Source organism: Myxine glutinosa, chromosome 1, assembly GCF_964187855.1.
Source record: "Myxine glutinosa chromosome 1, kmMyxGlut1.1, whole genome shotgun sequence".
Classification (NCBI taxonomy): domain Eukaryota; kingdom Metazoa; phylum Chordata; class Myxini; order Myxiniformes; family Myxinidae; genus Myxine; species Myxine glutinosa.
Window position 1 is genome coordinate 125,514,664 of NC_136261.1, and position 23,267 is coordinate 125,537,930.

Below are 23,267 nucleotides of genomic sequence, written 5' to 3' on the forward strand. Positions count from 1 at the left end.
ATAAACCCTGGAATATTTCAGCAATCAATACGATGCTGAAATGATGTAATTTACTGTGTAAGAGGGTCGACCTTGGGTTTGTTTGGGTTTTGTTGTTTATTTTTGTGGGTGTGTATTTTTTGTGTATTTTGGATATATTTTCATGACTAATTCCAGTTAACATCCTGCAAATTTGCTCGTTTGCTGGCCGAGTCGAAATTGCGTTGAGTTCCTATGGCATGCGCCATTAAAAGCGCTGTGTCATGGTTGAGCTCCCTTTATTTCGTTTTGGTCACGCGGATGAGCAGACAAAATGACGAATACTGCGGCTGGAGCAGTGGAAGCGATTTTTTTGAATTGTTCAATGATTATTCAATATTGTTATGACTTATTGTCAATAGGTATACTAAGTGGCCATGAGGTAGCCTGTTGCTATGTACAGTTTTATTCTATTGTTGATTATACCACATAGCTGTGGTGATAAAGGAAATGTTCGTTTTAAATAGATGATTATGATAGGACCATGACTATAAAATCATGATGATTATTATGAATGATATCATAGGGTTCAAATGCAGAATGATTGCATGAACTTGGGAAAGAACTTTCAAGCCCTATGGGATAAATTGGGTGTTACAAGCGATGGAGTTTCAAAATTTAGCATGATTGAAGGAATTTTACAGTCTTATTTCAGGAGTTTTACGAAATTTATATTGCCAAGAGATTTTGGGTACTATTAAAAGAAAAATGATGAGATATTTTTCCCAATGAACTTTAATATCTGCCATCCATTTTGGCTGTCTCACGAATGAAGGATGAGTTGCCTTTAGTGGTTGCAAAGAAAATTTGTGGAGACCAGGCAAAATGGGGAAATATGTCAGATATGACCCTAGGACAGGACGGTGATTCATCAATTGACATGAGGTATGAACCAGAGGTGACGACCGATGAGATTCGATCTCAGTCAATGGATGGACCTGTCCTGACCATTGGGGAAAGGGCTTATGCAAGGAGTCATTCAAAATGATTAATTTGATTTATTGATGAATATTGATGAATTAATTGAAATTGAATAATTGACTGAATTGTTGATTGATTGAATCTAATTGATTGAATTTAATTGAATAAATTTAACTGGATAAATTGAATTGAATAAATTAAATTGAATATATTGATCGTTTGATTGATGAAAATGCGGTCTCAAGAAAGAAGCTTTAATATCTTTGTGAGATATTATCAATGTGAAGACAACCTTGGAAAATTGAGCAAGGTGGTGAGTTTATATACAGATATATATGTGCGGTTACCATTGTATGATTTCCCCTTCAACAGAGCGGACACCTGAGGATTCACCCATTTCATACTGACCCTCTGGCTCATCTGCAAATACTGATCTGTGAGATTGGATTGTGCAAAAGCCACAGGTGAGAGAGATTCTCTGGAAATCACCGTTTGAACAGGTGGAGAGATCCTTCCTGGAGGTACGAGTGAAGCTTTAGAGGAACAAACTACAACACATCCAACGCTACTTTGATAAAAGGCAGAATGGGAAATGGAGCCTGCAAGAATACACAAGGACAACCAGAGATTCCACAAAAAGGTACTTGTACACATCATATGTACGACCGTTATGGTGCCGAAGCTATAAGGCAGGTCGAGAATTGGTATTTGTGGACAAAGGGACATGATGAGTTTCCAAGAGATGGTACATTTGAGCGAAGTCGATTGGAAAGATTAGAACAAAGATTGAAAGCCAGAAAGAGACAGAATCTAACGGTAGACTGGCTTGCATTCCATCTTTGGGATGGTGAATCCAGACAACGGGAACAGCAAGAACGGATAACGGATCTAGAACTTAAAATAAAAAGGATACAGGATACAGTGGAGGAGACAAATGCACAACTGCCCTCGAAATTAGGAATGAAAGTGACAGTTGTCCCATCTGATTTCCAGTTGTCTCCCCAAAAAGGACGGTAGAGAATTTTTTCGTGTTTCAGGAGATAACGAGATTGCAGTGGCAACTCAGGGATGTAGAGATGCAGCCCAGCAATACAAGTGCACAGGTGCACAGACCAGGCAACGACAGAAACCGGTGTTTCAAGTGTGGACGGATGGGACATTGGAAAAGAGGATGTCCATATACCAAAAGGAAGACAAGTTAATAGGGTAAACCAAGATCAAGGGTACCATTGCTGACCGATACCTCAGACAATGATTAGGCCTTCATTGCGACAAATCCCAAATGACGATTGGCCTCAACAAATTAGATTACTGGACAAACATGAATAACTGTCGATGATTCTTGGGTCTGAAAAGTTTTCGGAGCAAGAATTATTCATTTTTCTTTTGCTTGTAAGCAAATTGATAATTAATTGATCAAATGCCGAAATTGGATCTTTTATGTTGGGCACAAAATTTTAAATTTACAAAGTTTGGAACAATTGCTTTGCAATTTTTTTGGCAAACCAAGTGACAAGAGTCACATCATGATCAGGTGGGAATTTCGGACTATTGTTCCACACGATTGATAGGTCAGTGGTCGACTGACATACAAATGGGTGGGTAGTCAAATTTGGATAAATTATTGTGGGAACTGAAAGGGTAATGTCAATGTGACGTCATAGGGGTTTTCTAAGAATAAACTTTTTGGTCCATTTGTGTATTAGCGCTTATAAAATTGAAGGACAAATTTTGAGAAATTGAAATAAAGTTGACACCCATCCGGATCTGTAAATAAGGGTTCCAACGCAAACAAATACGCATAATGCACGTGTGTGTGGGTATTTTGTGTGTCAATGTTAGTGTTTTTGTGTATCAATCTTACAAGATTGTTGACACCGACAGTGTGCCTTGTCTGGAAAATAGATAGTTCCATGGGGATGGGATCGCATATCGAGAGAATTCGTAAAATAAAATAAATAAATAAAAAAATAGAAATATAATTTGATTATGAAAATTATCACTTTTGTCAAGGGAGATGGAGAATAAAGCTTTGATTTGCTGAGTTATGAGCAGCTATTCATTAATAGTAAAAATTGGGAGCAATCTTGGGATTCCATTGTGATCGAATTTATATGAGAATCAAAGCTATTTATGGATATGAGCTTCATAAAAATGTGGGAGTACAAAATTAGCCAAATTTTGGAGAGGTCTTACACTGACTTCCCAGAGTACTCTGCTCATGGATTTTTATATATATAAACTTGAATTTTATCAGCATATAAATTGTGCTGTATGTATGGATGTGTTTTAGGCATAGATGATATGGGAAAATAGTAAAGAAAATTTTGCTGGTTTGAACTATTGTGGGTTTTCAGTTCTGGAGTTCAAACAAAGTCACTGCTTAACAGATGAGAAAGGATAGTAAATAAATTATTCGATGCTGGGCAAATTAAGTACGATATTACTAAGACTTATGAGAGCTATTGTTCTTCCTTACAGCAGTGGAAAATTATTGAAAAAAAATTAGATCCAACATAATGAATCTATAAAAGAATGTGATAGGGATAATATCCTCAATTTGTACTAATTATTTGATTGTGGGTAAAGGAATTAATTTATCGTAGTGGATTGTTAACAGCAGCCTGAAAATGTCCTGAGAGTGTGCATCCATGTAATCAGAAATCCCAGATTTGTTTTTACAAACAACATTTTGGTAGAGGTCTTGTGTGGACGAACACTTCCTTGGTAGATAAAAAAAAACGGTACTGCATGCTGGAAGCCACTTTTGCGGCCAGTTAGGCCAAACAAATTGATAGGAAATTGTAGTTAAATACGTAAGTTACACATGGCTATTTGTAAAAAAAAGGAAATTTGTTGAGATGGGAAACATTTTTCGAAGGTTTATTAAAGTGTTATAATATGACATGTGGCAAGGCAAACTATTGGATGGGAAAATTAGATCTGGTTATAGAATAAATTTATTGACCCCTTGAAGTTAATTCCTCGAATCATTGTTTCACTGGCATTTTTTTGTTCACATTGGAAATAGTTTGGTAGAGCTTTGGTTAAAACCTTTGGTTGCGGTATCTTGGAACGAATTGATAAACCATAGGAGATTGATAAGAATAGAAACGAATATGGACCCAAAATAGAAAGTTGGATTCATGCCCCTCATTGCAAACAAGCACATGGGGCTAAGGTGGACGATCCCATAGAAAATGAGGCTGCACCTAGCAGCCCAGCAGAACATTCAGTGGCAGATAAATGATAGTCGTGATTTACAGTCATTTGAATTACATTTTAACACCCCTTGCATTGATAAACATTACATTTTCAACATGTGATATTCCTACTTGGGATAGTGACATTTATTTGCCTACATGACATACAATTACCTGCTGATATTAATACAACATGAGTGAAAAATGTATCACAACTACACTCATGATCAGGGGATTGAGTTCAACCCCGGGAGATAGGGGGATCAGGGTAAGACAAATAATCTGATTTATGTTACATATTAAGGGATTTTCTTTATTTACCTTTTAGGAAGCTTGTTAGTTTGGTATATAATGTTGAATGTCATCAACATATAATTATGTCATAGGTATGAATATATACAAGGAGTAGCAGACTTGTTTGTTGGTTTAGTAGTTATATTGGCAATTGTTTTAGTGGTGGCTTGCTTGAAAGCCTTAGTGACGGTGTGTTTGAATAAGGTAACCAACAACACGATGATAACGCATGAAGTGACAAATGAGGAAAGAAATGTGGAACCAGAAAAGGAAGACTTTTATGGCGACATAAATACTGAGATTAAAAGATTAAATCAAGTGATGTTGCAAATGAATACAGTAGAATTAAGATAATGGCATAACGACAATGTTATGAGTTGTGTCAATTACAATATCAGTGAACTCATATCACCACGAGTGACACACTGTTAGGAAAAAAAAAAAAAAAGAGGGAAAAGAAAAAGCGGAGAGGAATTATGGTAATAATACATTATGCTTAATTTGTTGGTTTGGGAAAAATTGTTGTTGGGAATTAGGTATTCCCGTTTGTGATTGTAATCATATACAATTTATTTTCTTAGAGTAGTGCTAAAATACCTGCATGAGTTAATTTTTGAACTATATTAACCTGAAAGCAATTGTGGATGCTATTCTTAGTTTAGTAATAAAATACATACCTGATTGAATATTATTTGTGTGACGCATATAAATGAATATAACTTTTTGTGTTAAGGAAAAACAACAAATTGTTGAATGTGAAACTGTCGGAAGATATACATGATTATGCTGATTTCATGGTAAGATGTACCCTATCTGATTCAGTGTGTGTGGAAAGCAGATTCAGATGTGACTGAGCATAAGGATAAGACGAGATCACTTTTTGAAGGGAGTGCTAACGGAATTGGGAAGAAGTTCGAGAAAGAAAATTTGTGGCTAAAAAATGAAGTTAATCGTGGCATACACCCTCTTTCTCAAAGAATGATGAAGACATTCTCCCGTGTAACTTGGAGATGAATGCTTACCTTCACCAAGGAAATTTATGTGACCATTTGCCTGGATCACACTGCAACATATGAAAGAAAGGCGATCACTTACTCTTGTTTGAAGGCTTCGAACATTCATCACATCAGAAGTTGCAGGACAACGACATTTTACCTGCAACCTCTGTGAAATGCGGGGACATATGTTATTACTTCACCAACGTCGGGGGAACCAGCATGGAGCTGCAAAAAAACGGCTGTGCCCTTGTCACAACAGCTGTACACGATTCTGCTGGTTGCTCCTGGTAAGGACCATGAATGACCTGAACACCATGGTCCCAACATCATTGTGGATGCATCCGGCATCCCTGTTCCACATCTTGCTGGCCAATCAACATTACACCAACACTTGCTGCCCACTCATAATGAGGGAGGAGGCAAGTCGACTACAACTGGGCGAAGGCCTTGTTCAAGGAATCATTATGGTTCACAGCAAGAGTGGCAAGAATGCTACATGGAGAGCAGGGTCAGTCTATGACTCCGCACCGTTACCACAACAGCGAAATCCTACACGAAGTAGTGCAGGTGTTCATAAAGACAGAAGAAAATGTTTCATACCTGAATTCAAACACAAGTGATCAGCCCTTCCTTTCAAACAAAGTCAACATTTGTGTGGAGGCAAACGTTTTTGCCAGATGGTGCAGATGCTTTACAAAACTTGAAAATGAAGTGAAATTGTTGTATCTTGGTGATGGTGAAGTGTTGTTTTGAAAAGATATTTGTGATGCAAATGCAATAGATTGAACAATATGAAAGGAGCCATGACCAACGAAATGTTTTGTGATTCTTGCAGGATGACGGTGTATGCCTAAGGGAATTTGATTTTTTTTTTTTTTTTTTTTTTTTTTTTTTTTTTGTATACAAGATCGAGGCTCGTGAGAGAGCGAACATTAATCACACAGAAAGACAAACAGACACATAAAACAAATAACATCGGGAGCGGTAGACAAGATGGGGAGAGAGGGGGAAGGACACAAACACAACATTTGAGAGCAGGGACCGAGAGACATGGAGACATCGAGAGATCTGTGGGAGGGAGAGGGCTTTGGGGGGGAGGCATGTGAAGGGGGGGAGGCATGTGAAGGGGGGGGGGGGTGGGAGAGGTATAAACATATGGACACTGCCAGGATTTCCAGGAAATAAGTTGGAATTTCAAACAAGGTGGATCTGGGGTGAATTAGTGGGGGTAGAAAAGATCAAGGTTATGGATGGGGGAAGATAAGAGATGGTGGTGAACAGCTGTTTTAAAGACCTGGAGGGAGGAGAGGGATTGAAGGGAGTGTGGGAGTTTGTTCCACAGGCGGGAGAAAAGAGGAATGAAAGAGTGAAGGTGAGCAGAGAGCCGAGATTTCGGCAGTTTAACCATCAGAGGGTTGCTGGCAGATCTTGTGCGACCTGTAGGAATATTTGGGGGACAGAGCACAGAGAGAGCTGGGGGAGCAAGGCCGGAGAGGAGTCGGTAGAAGACAGAAAGACCACCTACCTGCCTGCGGTGAGTGAGTGAAAAGCCCTCAGAGATAGCTTCATCGCGGGAGATTCCAATGATTTTGAAAGCTTTGGATTCAACAGCGTGAAGCCGAGCCAGGTGTGAGGCAGGAGCACCAGCCCATAGGGGAGAACAGTATTCCATTGAGCTGCGGATGAAAGCCTTGTATGTGGTGAGGAGCTCAGGTGTGCCGAGGAAGGACTTCGCACGACGGAGGATGCCCAGTCGGCGACTGGCTTTGGAGGCCAGCTTGGAAATGTGGTTTTCCCAAGAAGGGATCCCTGTTCTTTTTCTTTTTGATTACCCAGGATCTTTTTGATTCCAAAATCTTTGATTTCAATCTTTTTGATTACCAAAGTTATGATTATTTACTTATACTTGTAATGATGTTTACTTGCAGTGATTGATTATTTACTTATACTTGTATTGATGTTTACTTGTAGTGATTGATTGTTTACTTATATTGATGTTTAGATTAATGGTTAATATAAACAAAAACAAAAAGATGAGGGAATTGTGGAAGTGTAACTCAGTGTAACTTATTGATTGGCACTGGTAACTCATTGATTAAGACTGGTAACGAAGCAGATAGACGATTTCGTAAATGAATGCCAAGAATGTGCACGAACATGGTAATCTCTTGAAACACCTGGTCACAGCCCCAGGCTGGAGCACCCCCCTATTGTTTGGTAAATGGAACTCGCAGCAGGAGGGGAGCTAGCTGGTGCCAGGGAGGCGACCAGTAACGTCAGCGGAGAAGGGATTACGATTTCAGCGGACAGAGGATTAACTGAAGTGTGCCGATATAAACAGAAGGGACTTTGAGCCAAAGGAGCACTTGCCACGATAACCCCGGCCCGACGGAGCGAACGAGCACCCATCATCAGAACCTCTGCCCGACGGGAATGGCGGAGGAACATCGGCCGAACGAGAAGGACCATGCGAATAGAGTTAACCTGGTCCATTGAGTTAAACGGTATTATTTGGTAATGGAATGAAGTGAATAACCAGTTAATAAACCAGACCTTTTGTAAAACCTGTTTCCGACCATTGGCGTCTTGAGTCTCACCCACCACTTCCCCTACAGCTTCCTACACCTCTCTACTGGCAGGTTGGCCCACTCTTCTTGTGCAAACTCCTCCAGTTCTCCCAGATTTGAAGGGTGCCTTCTCCCAAGTGCTGTTTTCAGATCTCCCCAAAGGTGTTCAATGGGATTTCGATCTGGACTTATTGCTGGCCACTTCTTAACCGTCCAACGTTTTGTCTTGATCCATTCCTGGGTACTTTTTGAAGTGTGTTTGCGGTCATTGTCCTGCTGCAAGACCCATTCCCTTTGACGGAGACCCACCTTTCTGACTGGGTTGAACATTGTGCTGCAAAATGCCTTGGTATTCTCCTGATTTCATGATGCCATGCACACATTCAAGGTACCTCGTGCCAGAGGCAGCACAGCAACCCCAAAACATCACTGAACCTCCTCCATGTTTGACTGTAGGGGAGGTGTTCTTTTCTTTGAAGGCTTTATTTTCTTATCTGTAAAACTAGAGATGATGTGCTTTACCAAAAAGCTCTAACTTGGTCTCATCTGTCCACAGGACATTCACCCTGAAGGAGTTTGGCTTGTTCAAGTGTGTGTTGGAAAACTCTAGTCTGGCTTTCTCAGCAGTGGGGTCCTCCTGGGCCTCCTACCATAGAACCCCCTTTTATTGAGTTGGTGATGGATGGTGCGAGTTGAAACTGGCGTACCTTGTGTCTGAACGTCAGCTTGAATCTGTTTGGCAGTTGATCGAGGTGCTTTCTCCACCATTGAACAATCCTTCAATGTAATCTTCAATCAAGTTTTCTCTTGCGGCCACATCCAGGGAGGTTGGCTAACGTGCCATGGGCCTTAAACTTGCTGATAACATTGCATATGGTGAACACAGGAACATCAACTTCTCTGGAGATGGACTTGTAGCCTTGAGATTGTCCATGCTTGGCTACAATCTTGTGCTGACCTCCTCAGACAATTATCTGGTTTTCTTTCTTTTCTCCATGCTCATTGCGGTACACACAATGACACAAAACAGCAGAATGACTCCTTTTCTCTCTTCAAACTGGTTGAATGTGTGATTTTTAATATTGCAGGAACCTACAACTCACCACAGGTGAGTTCAATTCCAAAGTAAAGGAGAATCACCTGCTTAAAATATAATTAATTCTAGCAACTTTTAAAAGGTGCCAATAACATTGTCCGGGCCATTTTAGGATTTCTGTGCGGAATAAGCTAAGAGTTAGTAATTTTTTGCTTTTTTTTGTTTTGTTCCACTGCACACCAAAGAAATACATCTGTGCATACCAAAAGATTTATTAATTTAAACAATTTTCTGGAAGAAATGGTGCATTATTTGAAAAAAGTGCAAGGGTGCCAATATGTTTGGCCACGACCGACTGTATATATATTTATATATATATATGTATATATATATATATATATATATATATATATATATATATATATATATATATATACATGCGTCTGAAGGTCTGCATCCACACTACACATATGTGGATGTATTGTGGGTTTTCGGGGTCTTTTGGGTCTTCAGGGTCTTGGGAAACTTAAAGGGTTTTTAAAGGTAAAAGGGGTCTCAACAATCTAAATGGTCAAAAGGTACATTCCAACAGTATGTAATTAATAGACGTACATGATTAAAGGACAGATTGCAACCGACGTTCCAACAATACATCATTAATCGATATAATTATAGTCACACTGCTTCACCGCCCCACGGCTTCACAGACTGTTATTCAGTGTTATATATATTTGAAGAAGAAGAAGACGACGTTTTTAGTCACAAGTATACAAACATAACCATATACTTTTGCTCCATTATAATAACATATAATCTAATTCTAAATTAATATCCATGTCTCTTTACAATTAATTGTACATATTCCATCTCGTCTCCAAAAAGGGGAACTTTGTCAGGGTACTGCCATGCAATGGGCTGTTCTTTTCAAGGGGTCCATGGGATATAAATCATCCACAAGCTGAATGTAAACAGGATAGCCAAAGGTTGGCATGCTCCGAGATACAGTACCTACCAGGATGGTTGTTTGAGGCATCCGAATAAACAGAGCATATCGATGTTGAGATTTTCGGCTTCCATAAACCAACCTTACCCAAATTATGGTTGGAAGAGCTCTGACATTGGTCATTTTGCCACAGTACCGCACCCTCCGAAGTGTGTCAGTAACTTATTTGTAGGGTATGGTGTATGTGTCAGGATGGCCGAGTGGTCTAAGGTGCCAGACTGTCATGGGTGGGTGTTCTGGTTCTCCTCATGGAGGTGTGGGTTCGAATCCCACTTCTGACATTACTTTCACCTCCACCACCAAAATTGGATGGAGATTATGTTTTCACCCCTGTCTATTTGTTTGTTTGTCTGTGAACAAGACATCTCCAAAAGTTGTCGACGGATTCGGAAGAAGATTGGCAGAGATGTGGCGTTTGCGACAAGGACGAATTGATTTGATTTTGGTGAAGATCTGGATTCGGATCCGGCTACTAGAATTTTTAAAGTGATTCTTCACGTTTGGAGATAGGGCCAAAAACGATACATAGCAGGATATCTCAAACGGTTGTGGACGGATTTGGACTAAACTTGTTGGAGATGTTGAATGTCTGACATGGACAAATAGATTCGATTTTGGTGAAGATCTGAATATGGATTCGGATTCGAGAATTATTTAATGTTTAAGTGATTCTTCACCATTGAGAGATCGCGTGAAAAGCGATATATAACATGATATTTTTTAAAATGTTATGGACGAGTTATGACTAAACTTGGTGGATGAGTCGGTTGGGTGACAAGAACAAGCCGAGTAGATTTTGGTTCACGTCCGAATCCAGATCCGGCCTATCATTGGGATACAAAACAAACTGTTCAGCCTGGCGTAGTTAGTTACCTGCGCGGGGTAATTACCGGTTACGCGTCAAGTTGCCGTGGGTTCGTGCACGGAACCAAGCGTCCGGCACAGTTCGCCTCAACGTCTACAAGGACGCGTACGGGTCGCACCTTGGGCCTCGCGCGCTTTGCGAGCCGCGCTTTGCTTTGCCCGCTTTGCTTTGCAAGGAGGTGTGCGCTGCAGCAGCTGTTCCTGGTACGCGACGTGCACGTTGGAGCACGTCAGCCAGGGGTCCGTTCAACCGCCCGTGTGTGGAGACGTCAACCTTCACCCTGGTCTGGAGGGGCCCAGAGACATTGTGAGGGACAGTGACTATTGAGGGGTCGTGAGTGGGGAAAGGGGGGAAATATATGAGTTGGCCATCTAAGTAATATTGTTGATTGATTGTTGAGTGTGGTTGATTGATTGGGAATATATTATCCATTAATCCGGATCCTTGGTGTGGGGGTTTCTTATTGACTTGAATTGTTGTGTCTTTCATATTGATTGCGTTACGAAAGCGTATAAATCATATATCTTTCTGGCGGGGTCCCTCCCACGGTCCGGGGGTCACCAAGACCAGGTAGTTACCGGGAGGACCACGTAACACTACCTTAATGACTAAAGTAGGTACAATCGTTTTCCCTTCTTTTAGCGTAAACGTTTACAATGGCCTCTGGCATCAGCTTCACAGTTAAATCGCTTCACACATACCCCCCCCCCTCCCCCCTCCCCCACACCCCGCCCCTTCCCCAATCGCCGCTGGTGCTCAAAAGTTTGAATCCATTTAAACAAATTAATATTGTTTGTACGATCTTCACACACACACACACACACACACACACACACACACACACACACACACACACACACACACACACACACACACCTTTCTCCCCCTCACTTCAACTCCACCCCCTCCCCTTTGCTCTCTTTTACACCCTCATCACTCGACTCCTCTCCCCCAAACGAGTCCTCTGCCCCACCTAACTCCTCCTCTCTCCACTCGCCTCAATCCTCCCTGCCTCAACTCTCCTGACCTCACTCCCCCTTCAATCCCTCCCTTTTCGATCCCTCCCCCTCCCCTCTTTTTTCCCCGCCCGCCCCGTTCTCTTTAATAGTAAATGCTTTTTCAAAGTACAATTTCCAATGGAAAAAGTGTATTTGTCAACATAAATAATGTAAATGTTTTTTCAAACCAAATGGGTCCGTTCGTCCATTGTACCAAATTTTCATTGTTCTCCACCTTATAACATACACTACATGGCCATGAGTATATGGACACCCGAACATCACACCCGTATGTGCTCGTCGAACATCTCATTCCAAAATCATGGGTATTAATATGGAGTTGGTCCCTCCTTTGCTGCTATAAGAGCCTCCACTCTTCTGGGAAGGCTTTCCACAAGATGTTAGAACATTGCTGTGGGGATTTACTTCCATTCAGCCACAACAGCATTGGGTGAGTTCGGGCACTGATGTTGGGCGATTAGGCCAGGCTCGCAGTCGGTGTTCCAATTCATCCCATCGGTGTTCTGTCAAGTTTCTGTCAACCCTCGACTCTGATTCTGCAACTGGACCAGACGGCGTCAGCCCACGGGTCCTAAAATCCTGCTCTGCCACTCTTTCACACCCTCTCTCTGTTCTCTTCACCCTCTCTTTTGCTCAAGGTCATTTGCCATCTGCTTGGAAATCAGCCAACATCACCGCTTTGCACAAAAAGGTGCAAAAACAGATCCCAGCAACTACAGACCAATCAGCCTTCTCCCAATTATCAGCAAAGTCATGGAATCCATCATTGCTTCAGATATGAAATCTTTCCTCTTCTCCAATGGCTTGATCTCTAATCATCAATTTGGTTTCAGACCTGGACACTCTACTCTGGACATGCTGCTTCTGCTTTCTCAACAATGGATGGAGGTCCTCAATGCCAAACAGGAAATTAGAGCAGTCTCCCTTGACAAATCACGTGCCTTCGATACGGTCTGGCACCCCGCTCTGCTCACCAAACTCTCCTCTTTTGGTATCCATGGAAATCTCCACGCATGGCTGGCGGACTTCCTCTCTAGTCGTAGTCAACGTGTGGTCCTGAATGGGTTTCTCTCATCTCCTCTTCCTGTTCAGGCTGGAGTTCCACAAGGCAGTGTTCTGGGCCCTGTGCTTTTTCTGGTCTTCATCAATGATCTCTCTGACTCTCTTGAAAATCCTCTGTATCTCTTTGCTGGTGACTCTACTCTCTGTCGCTCCATTCTTCATCCCTCAGATCGGCAGTCTGCAGCCTCCTCACTCTCTGCAGACCTGGACAAAATCACAGACTGGGCAAACAAGAGGAACATGTCTTTCAATCCTGACAAATCTCACACTCTTACGATGTCTCTCCGAAAAGACCGACTGGACAACCCTCCCATCCACTTTCTGAATAATCCTCTCCAAGAAGTTCTGTCACTCAAGCTTTTGGGTCTCACTATCTGCCATGATCTTTCCTGGGAAAACCACATTTCAAATCTGGCCTCCAAAGCCAGTCGCCGACTGGGCATCCTCCGTCGTGCAAAGTCCTTCCTTGGCACACCTGAGCTCCTCACCACATACAAGGCTTTCATCCGCAGCTCAATGGAATACTGCTCTCCCCTCTGGGCTGGTGCTCCTGCCTCACACCTAGCTCGTCTTCACGCTGTTGAAACCAAAGCATTCAGAATCATTGGAATCTCCCGCGATGAAGCTAACTCCAAGGGCCTCTCACTCACTCACCGCAGGCAGGTTGGTGGTCTTCCGTCTTCTACCGACTCCTCTCTGGCCTTGCCCCGCCAGCTCTCTCTGGGCTCTGTCCCGCAAATATTCCTACAGGTCACACAAGATCTGCCTGCAACCCTCTTATGGTCAAACTGCCAAAATCAAGACTCTCTGCTCACCTTCACTCCTTCATTCCTCTTTTCTCCCGCCTCTGGAACAAACTCCCTCACTCTCTTCAATCCCACTCCACCCTCCAAGTCTTTAAAACAGCTGTTCACCACCATCTCTTATCTTCGCCCATCCAAAACCTTGATCTTTTCTACCCCCGCTAATTTCACCCCAATTCCACTTTTTTGAAATACCAACTTCTGTCCTGGAAGTCCTTGGTGTCCTTGTGCTTTATACTTCTCCCTCGCCCCCCCCCCCCCCTTCCCACGCCTCCTCCCCCCAAGCCCTCTCCCTTCCACACATCTCCCTGCCCTCAAATGTTGTGTTTGTGTGCTTCCCCCTCTCTCCCCATCTTGTTTTCCGCTCCCTCTTTTTATATATTTTGTTTGTCTGGTTGATTTGTTTGTGAAGTAAATGTTAGCTCTTTCACGAGCTTCGATTCAGTATTAAAAAAAAAAAAAAAAAAAGACCCAAAGAAGGGGTTGTAACCTGCAGCTGCGGTTGGGCACGCGAGGCCAAATTTTTCAAATTGAAATTTAAGGGGGAGTGTAATTTGGCACAGCCTTGGAGGGAATTGGTCCCCGGGCTGTGGAATTCAGACCAGCAGAGGTCATTGGAGTCAGCCTTGGGGAAAATTTGCCCCCCTCAAAATTGGTTTGTGTCAGGCAGCTGGCAGGCTGTGCTGGCAGTATTTGGACATGGGGTCCAACCATAAGTGTCGTGGTATGACCACGGGGAGTCCGATGGAGTGTGGCGTCCCTGGTCCATCGGGACGCCGTCCGAGCAAGTGCCTCGTGCCGACAGGGTCGCCGGACCGTGGTGGGGTTCAAGACCTCCGGGGGTCCGAGGTGGTTTCTCACAGGCACCTGGTATTCTCACAGGTGTATCATGAGGACCACTAGTTGCAGGTCGCGCTTTGGTGGTGGCACCATGGACGGCCAACAAGGGCCTGATGTGATGACCATCCGGGCATGTGCCCTGGAAGCCTCTCCCTGAGACTCTGGGACAGCCAGCATGTGGTGACCTGCCATGCTATGCTGGTCTATGGATGCGGGTCGACCTGCATGGACAGGAATGATTATTATAGCCCACCGGACAACCATTAGGCCATCTGTGGAATGTGATGGTGTGAGCATGATCTTCCACAGATGATCTGTTGTGATTTGTGGACTCTCAGCTTGGGAAGAGAGCTATGGGTTTGATTGATTGGGAAATTGGAATGAGCCGAGCATACGGGGCCATGCTCGGCTGGCAAGTGTATGGAGAAGCGCCCTTCTTAGGTGGAAATAGTGAATGGTGGAAAAATTGGAACGTGTAATTTGAGGGTTAGATGCAAAATTTAAGGGTGAATTTTGTGAAGCCATGGCAGACACTGGGCCAGTGACACCATTATTGATCCAAGTGTGCTAGACCAAAATGTTGGAGGCTGGGACAAAATTGATAGAATAGCAGGACACAGCCTTCAACTGGCTACGGGGAGGACGGTGCCAATATTGGGACGCGGGGTTGTAGAGATGGAGTTGGGCAGTCTGGAGGTGGCATGGGTGGCCGAGGTGTGCAACCATGTCTTCTGGGATTGAGTCTCCTGGTGGAACACGACTGTTGACTAGATATAGGGCGTGGTCATATGTGGGTGGGCACTGGAAGTTGCATGTGGTCAGACTAGGGGATGTGAGAGGTGCAGTGGACGTGATGTGGATGCCACGCACTGCGACCGTGCCCCCCTCCCCACCCGGTCCGAGGCCTTGGGAATGGCGGAGTTGGCAGCAAGTGCTCACCACATTGGCCAGATTGATCTAGTGGAGCAGTGGTCCTTACGGGGGGTGGGGGGGGAGGAGGGGCAAAGGATGGATGGTGGGTCGCACCCTTATGGACACTCGTGGCCCATGTTGGGGGTTCGGCTGCTCAACTTACCCAATAGCCCTCACACGGTAGAGGGGTAGAGCTATCGTAGCCAAGGATATTAGTGTAATTAAGGTCACCGGAGGAGGCGGATCCACATGCTTGCCAGTACAGCTGGAAAAAGGAAATTTGGGGAAATTGATTGGCCCCATGGGTTAATTTGGAATTCGGCAGGGTGGATGACTCTCTTGGACTCGACCAACCTGTGACTGCCTGCACATAAGGTAAGGTGAGGCCTTGTTTTCACTGCCCCAGGGTTCAGCCTTTGCTCATAAATTGTGACATGAGTAATATGGAATGGGGGCAGGTGAGAGTGATAACATTGTCTGTGAGGGGATCAACGTGTGTACCACAAAGTGTCTTGTGGGTGGCGTTAGTTTATGTGTGAATGTTTTGTGTTTTGGTGTGGTCGTGAGAATGGAAATTGAAATGTGGTTGAAGAGTGAAATATGAATGGGGATTTCACATGTATGCAGGCCATGGCATTATCTCTTTATTGTAATATGTGGTTGAGAATTGAATGGCAGCGGGGGAGGAAATGTCATTTTGGATTTTGTGGGTGGGGAAGGTGTGTGTGTCCACAGGAATGGATCAAGCTCTGGAGGAGCAGTGACTGTGGCCCCCCCTGAGGTAATTTGCCCCTGGCAGACAGTGGTGTCTGGAAATTGGAAACCCATCGGCGGGGGGTCTGGTTGGGTGCCTTGAGGTATGGAGACCCCTGGCGACCCTGAGGCTATGAGAGCCTGAGGCCGAAGGAGCCTGGTGAAGAGACCTTCCTGGTGGGACAACAGCTAAGGAGCTGCTTGGCTGTCACAGGGTCGACAATTAAGCGGGAGGGGGGGTGAAGAAGTCGCAAGTCGGGGACTTGCTTTTGGAACTGCATGCACCACAGCCTGAAGCACCCCCACCATCTTGCTTGTACAGTACTTCCCCGCTGCCTAATTGAGGATCACATGTGTGTAATGACATCTAAGCCATGCAGGGAGGTTGGAATGCGTGTTTTTGATAATTGAAATGTGTGTGACTGATTATTGGGATTTATATGAGTGAATGGGGGGAGAATTCACAGAGCCATGTCACTCACCTGCATCACCAGGACAGGGCCCGCTGAAATTCGGGTAAATTGGGTTTGCTCCGCAGGTAACGTAGGGTATTGTGGCATTCACCAGGGGACGTGGTCTTTAGAAGGATCCAGGGTTACAAACGTTTTGCATTTGAATTTAATTAAGGTTTTGTGGTTAAGGTAGAGATTTTGTGTGTGGACCATTTTTCTACCAACCCCAGGAATTGGCAGAGGATTCCAAGAGTTGTAAATGTTTGAATTGTTGTTTAAGGGGTGTCGAACATTAAGGAGAACAGGTAAGTTAGCTGTGGCTCGTTTCCCACAGCCCCTCCTAATTTATTTAATAGGCTAATTAAGTGTGAGTCGGTAAGTGTTTAGGCTGGAACGGTAACGCCTGCATAGTGAACCTTGCAGGAGCTATGGTTCAGGGGTGGGGGGGGGGGGGGCTGTGTTATGTTTGTGGGGGTAGCAATGGAATACCTTAGGTTTGTGGGGGTAGCAATGGAATACCTTAGGCCAGGTAGGATTGCATAGGGTAGTGTGCTCCGTCTGTCACAAAGAAGAAAAAACCTTTCCTGTAACTAAGTGGGCCCGGATGTTGTGTAAGTGTGTATTTGTCTCCATGTTAGGGGTGGAGCTATGCTAATTAGTTAGGGTATAAAAGTAACATTCCCTGTGTGTAGTTGCCTCTGTATTTCTCCCTTCGTTCCTTACGACACACGCACCACAGCCATGCGATCAGCACCTAAAATAAACCACATAATCGCCGACCGGATCTGGACATTCTACCACTAACGCCACCCAGCCGAATCATCTCAAGGGGCATGGAGAAAGGCCATGAGGCCCTGCCCCGAGAGGAACAATTGGTCAAGATGGCCATAGAGTGATGTGATGGCACGGCATGATTGGAGCACGTGTGACGTCAGAAAGAACATTCTAGCGCCAGGGACAAGAAGGCAGATCATCGCCATTTTCCCTTGCTCGGTTCCTGGTGTTCGTGGAATGTGGACACATTTGCATTATCTTTCTTGGTCCTGGCTCTTGGTCGAAAGCAGTCTGTATTATTTCTCTTGGTTCCGACATTCATTACAAACAGTACATTTCGCATTACTTCTCTCTGATCCTGGGTTTGTGCCAGGCTGTCACAGCTTATTATTTGCTCTCTTGTCCAGGTCGCATTTTTGCTCTTCCTGTTTCGGCTGCGGGAAGGGCGGATGCATCCTTCTCTTGTCTCTCCTTGGTGCTGGCTTTGTGACAGCTGTGCTTGGTGCCATGTGCGCCTAAGAGGAATATCGGGGCTCGGTGCAGCCGAGCGGGAAGGATGAGGGAGAGCCTGGCTTGTTCGCCTTGTGTCAGCGGCTGGCGGTGAACGACGTCACGCCAATGTGTGTGTTCCTGTGCAGGAATGCAGGACCTGTGACAACCCCGGACGATCAAGGACGCCGGAGCTGAGTATCAGGCAAACACACCATGCTACATTTTGTTCCTTTCGTTATTTTATTATCCCCTTGTGTTGTGTATGAGTCCATGTGGGGGCGCCTCAATTTAGGAATTAGTTTTACCGTACAGTTCTGTTATCCAGGCTTTTATTTTTACTAGGGCATGCCCGTACTATATATAAGCTAGGACGTGCCCGTACGTGGGTGCCCGTTCCTTGCCAAAAAAAAAAAAAAAAAAAACATGAATGGTTTGGTCCATTCGCAACGACCACAGAACCCCCCCCCCTCTATTTACATGAATGGTTTGGTCCATTCGCAAAGCCAAAGCGAACGACCACAGAACCCCCCCCCCCCCCTCTATTTACATGAATGGTTTGGTCCATTCGCAAAGCCAAAGCGAACGACCACAGAACCCCCCCCCTCTATTTACATGAATGGTTTGGTCCATTCGCAACGGCAAAGCGAACGGCGAACGGCTAAATCGCCATAGCTCGGTAAGTACTTGTCCGATTAATTTCAAACCTTGAAAAGGCACATCCTCGGGTCCCCAGCAATATACCTGGCAAGTTTCAAGTATATCGGACCGGTAGTTGTCGAGAAACAGCGGTCACAGACAAACAGACAAACGTACAAACGTACAAACGTACAAACGTACAGACAGAGATTACTGGAATTATAGATAGATTAAACCCATTCTTTGTTGACTTTCAATTCCTTGTCTTGTCCGTTTATTTGTTGGTGGGAATCAAATTACCCTCGTCACGTCCAGCCGTACAGGTAAGGACCTCGTTGCCCTCCACTACCCACCCGTGCGTGTCACAACTGCCATAGTTGAGTATATGACTCGGAGTTAAAGCTCGGTCAGCCATCCGTCACCTTGCGGTGTTCACTACAGGGGAGACACATGACAATATATATATATATATATATATATATATATATATATATATATATATATATATATATATACATACATATATACTGTATATATATATATATATATATATATATATATATATATATATATATATATATATACGTATATATATATATATATATATATATATATATATATATATATATATATATATATAGACACATACTCGTATATATTAAACGAAGGAAGCACACTGACCCGAGATGTGACATGACACTGTCGTCATGCACATAAATTATGCCGACACATCACCTCCAAACTAGAATGGAGTATGTGTGGCACTCTTGTCTTTGCAGACTGAGATTTATGCCTTTGGCCTGTGCAAAGGTGAACCACGCCAAGTGCCACCAAGTGGACAGTGCGCTAACCCAAGCTAGAATAGAACCCAGGGTAATTGGTGTATAGATTCCTCCTGGAGATGCTTGGTGTATAGATTTCCCCTGGAGATACCCGACTTCATGACTTTAATATGTTAACATTTGACATGCAGTAAAGGCTTTGTTTTGTTTTTTTCTCCTAGTGGAAAGAAAATGGCTTAAGTGGCACAATCTTTTGTTCAAGAAAATCACAAGGGATGGGAATTTTGAAAAAGATGCGGCCAGACACCATGTAGGATCATCTCAACTTTACCTGCTGGTAAATGTTTGTCATGTTTCTATGTTGATTTAAGGCCATGGAGGAACATGTACATAAATAACTTTTAGGACAAAAATATTAGTTGACACCAGTGTTCCATTACATTAATTATGAGGATGACAGTGGACAAACATTTGACATATGGGATATTAACCTGGATTGTCAGCATTTCGAGCCAGGGGTTCAAATATTGGGGAAGCAAATATATCAACATTTCTGTAGTTAACATAAAGGCTCAATAATTAATGCTACAATGCAGTTTGTATAAGGAAAGTGGAAGTATTCTCATTCACGAATACAAATTGAAATGACATTCACTGATGAATTTAGCTCATCGAATTTAGCTCAATTCTTGATGAATTGCATAATTAAGGATATATAGCTGTGCTGATGATGTGTGTGGTACCTGTGCACATATTAGGGCAGGAATTTGGAACTTGCACAACGTTTTGGTGACAATTGCTTACACTTCATAGAAAGACACCTCATTGCAAGTACAGGGTGTTCCAAAAAGACCCAGACAACTTTGGTTATTAATATATTTAGAACCACAAATGATACAATGATATCGTTTGGTTTATATGATACAGAAACTCAGTTTTGTGCACACCATCAATACACTTCAATGTGAGCAGGACATCAAGGTGGTCGTGGGGGGTTTCAGAGGCCCAGATCCTCACATTGTGCTGGTTGACCTTCCCCAATTCATGAAAGCTAACTTTGTCTGTGAATATGACCTGTTTCAGGTAATCTTCGTTATCCTCTATGTGACTGAGCATTTCCCAGGCAAACGCCTTGTGCTTGGGTCTGTCATTTGGTTTGATTTCCTGGAGAATCTGCACCTTATACCCATAAAACTTCAGTCTTTTATGCAGGATCCTGTGTAAAGTGGTGGTTGGTAGTCACAACTCTCTGGATGCGCGTTGGATTGATTTTCTGGGACTTTGTTGAAATGATTCACGCACTCGTTCAACCACTGCTGCACTTGTGCTTGGTCGACCGGTACTTTTCTGTTTCTGCTCCTTAAACCTCTGTACCACTCTCTGATACTACTCTACGATGGCGAATTTCTTCCATACCTTGTACGGAAATTAGACTGAACTTGCGTGGCGAATCTCGTGTCTATGAACCATTTGACACACTGAGCTCTCCCCTATGGAGTCGCCATTTTCTTCAACAGAAAACCACCAGACCTCAAAGTGAAGAAAACTTTATGAATTTCTGTATCTCATAAAACAAAGGGTTTCGTTGTATCATTTGTGGTACTAAATATATTAACAACCAAAGTTGTCCAGGTCTTTTTAGAACAGCCTGTATATTGTGTTTCTAGATTTAATATCATCGATGTGGGGGAGAGTACATTCATTAAATAGAACCCAGGCTAGACATCTGAAAAGCCAAGGTTGCTACCTCTGCACCATCCTCATATGGAGTGAAAGGGTGCACTGTGCAGAGGAAATAACAAGGCAGCTCCTCCCACGTGCCACATAAATGCAAAGCAATCTGTTTACATGGCCAACTAGATGGTATTCATAGAATACTTACCCTGCGCAGTCAACTTGTTGCGAGCCAAATCTTCTGTTTTTGAACATTTTTTTTTCTTTGATCCAATATGGCTGCTGGACCACGTGAGCGATGACATCATAAATTTATATTCTCTAATATAATTGTTGCATAGATCACGCTCAATACATTTCAAACTGATCAGACTAAGCGTTGTCCCTGTCGAATTATGACGTCATAATTATGGCACAAATGACGTCATCGTTAACAACACCTATTCCCCATATGGAGTTATTTACAATGAGCCACGTTTCAATTTTTAAAATGCTGACACGGCACACACTTTACTTTACTGAAATGCAGACACAAATGTTATATTTTTGTCAAACATTTTCGGAATTTCGCCAAATCTGTTTTGGTCGTGTGTTAATATACCTCAGCGATTGACAAATCTGAAATCAGAATTTTATTTGAGGTCAAAATGACCCGCGAGGTCACTCCGTACTTTGCCTGTTCGTCATGTGCAGTGTTTATATAATATTAATTCCATGCCCACTCTAGAAGACCTCTTCTTCTTCACGCAAAAACAACTTCTAGCTTCCAGACCGTACATCCAATCATCTTGAAATTTTGCATACATGTTACACTTCATTACCTCTAATAAAATATAAAGTTTCACGTCGATCAATAAAGCGGTTCAAGAGTTATGAATTTTTAAAAATATTTTCGTTTAATTATTTATATCTGCCAAACCACGTGACCTATCGCAAATTCCAAAAGGTGATTTTAGTAGACTGATATGCTGAACACATCTGTGAAGTTTCCCCTCGATAGGATCACAAATGAGGGAGGAGCTTGGTTTCAAAAGTTTATGCTTAAAAACGTCATAACTCCAAAACCATGTGACGCATGACGTCATTCTGGCTGACTTTTTTCTTCGTCATGGGTATGCGATTCTGCCTGCAAAGTTTGGCCTCGATCTGTTCAGTCGTTTAGGAGAAAATTGGATTCTAGTGGTTTTTCACTCAAAACAATATGGCGTCCGAACCATGTGACCTACGACGTCATTATAATTTTATTTCTGCATCGATTTATATCGAGAAGATGCTCAAGAAATTTCATCCTGATCGGATAAAGGTTTTTACTTGTCGAATTATGACGTCATAACGGCGGCACCTATGACGTCATCATTCACATATGTTATTCCGCATGGAGAGTTCTTTGCAATGAGACCTGTCTCAATTATTTCTGTGCAGCGGTTTTTGAGATGTACAGGTGCAATTTTTTTAGTTTTTCCAAGATGGCGCCCGTACCACGTGACCTGTGACGTCATAATATTCACTAAAATATTCTGCAGGAGGGGTCCCTCCTATGGTGAAAATTTCATGTCAATCGGACCAACGGTTGCCGAGAAAATGAATTTTTAAAATGCAGACACGCACGTCTGTACGGACAACTTACCGACAGACCCGAATGCTTAACCCTGCATTTCGCTTTGCGAGCGCAGGGTAAAAATGCAGTTCAGTTAAAACATCACTCTCTGTCTTCTTGGATTCCCCGAAGAAATAATACACTACCCGAGTTCCGCTTCAATGGATGCTGATAGCTCTTTGAGGTTTAAGTGAGAGATCACAATGAGTTTCACTTCTTACTGCTTTTCACCCCTCAGCCCAAATTGGGCTAAGGGGTATTGTCGTCACGGGCGTCGTCTGGGCGTCCGGGCGTCCGTTCGTCAACTTTTGGTTTCCGTCAATTTCAAACAGAACGGCTTGTCCGATTAAATCCATTTTTGCAGTGTGTGTTGGGGTTGAGTAGAGGAAGGTTCCCTTCGAAAATGGGCGCGCTGCGATTTTCAATATGGTCGCCACGGCAGCCATCTTGCAATTGGTTTCCATGAATTTCGAGCAGAACGGCTTGTCCGATAAAATCCATTTTTGCAGTGTGTGTTGGGGTTGAGTAGAGGAAAGTGCCTTTCAAAAATGGGCGAGCTGCGATTT

The 23,267-nt window shown here is 43.3% G+C and overlaps 1 protein-coding gene and 1 non-coding gene across 2 annotated transcripts in view; both read left to right on the forward strand.

Moving 5' to 3' along the window:
• LOC137428074 (protein mono-ADP-ribosyltransferase PARP12) overlaps nucleotides 1-23,267 on the forward strand; it is a 1,016,466-nt gene that overhangs the window by 929,972 nt on the left and 63,227 nt on the right. The window lies entirely within an intron of this gene.
• Nucleotides 10,227-10,321, forward strand: TRNAD-GUC (transfer RNA aspartic acid (anticodon GUC)). Its single transcript is given in 2 exon segments — nucleotides 10,227-10,264; nucleotides 10,275-10,321. It is a non-coding gene; the product is annotated as a tRNA-Asp (tRNA).